The sequence below is a fragment of the Triticum aestivum genome, chromosome 5D, assembly GCF_018294505.1.
Source record: "Triticum aestivum cultivar Chinese Spring chromosome 5D, IWGSC CS RefSeq v2.1, whole genome shotgun sequence".
In the NCBI taxonomy this organism is placed as follows: Eukaryota; Viridiplantae; Streptophyta; class Magnoliopsida; order Poales; family Poaceae; genus Triticum; species Triticum aestivum.
Window position 1 is genome coordinate 7,648,356 of NC_057808.1, and position 288 is coordinate 7,648,643.

Consider the following 288-nt stretch of genomic DNA (forward strand, 5'->3'; position numbering starts at 1 on the left):
TAGTAAATGCATGAAAAATAACAAATGAAGTCAGAAAGGATTGAAAAATGATGATGTGGCTTTGAATGGTGCATTCTGAACACACAAAAAGTCAGGAGTTCAAATAAGTTTTAAAAAATGAAATCCCTTTGTAACAGACGAGTTTCCGTATGAAATTCTGATACTTTGAAAGAGATTGTCCGTTTTGTACACGAAGTGCATCCAGTTTTTGCCGGGACCCTCTCAACTTTCTTGCACATGCTATATGGATGAAATGATGATACCATGCCAACTTTCAACCTTTTCAGA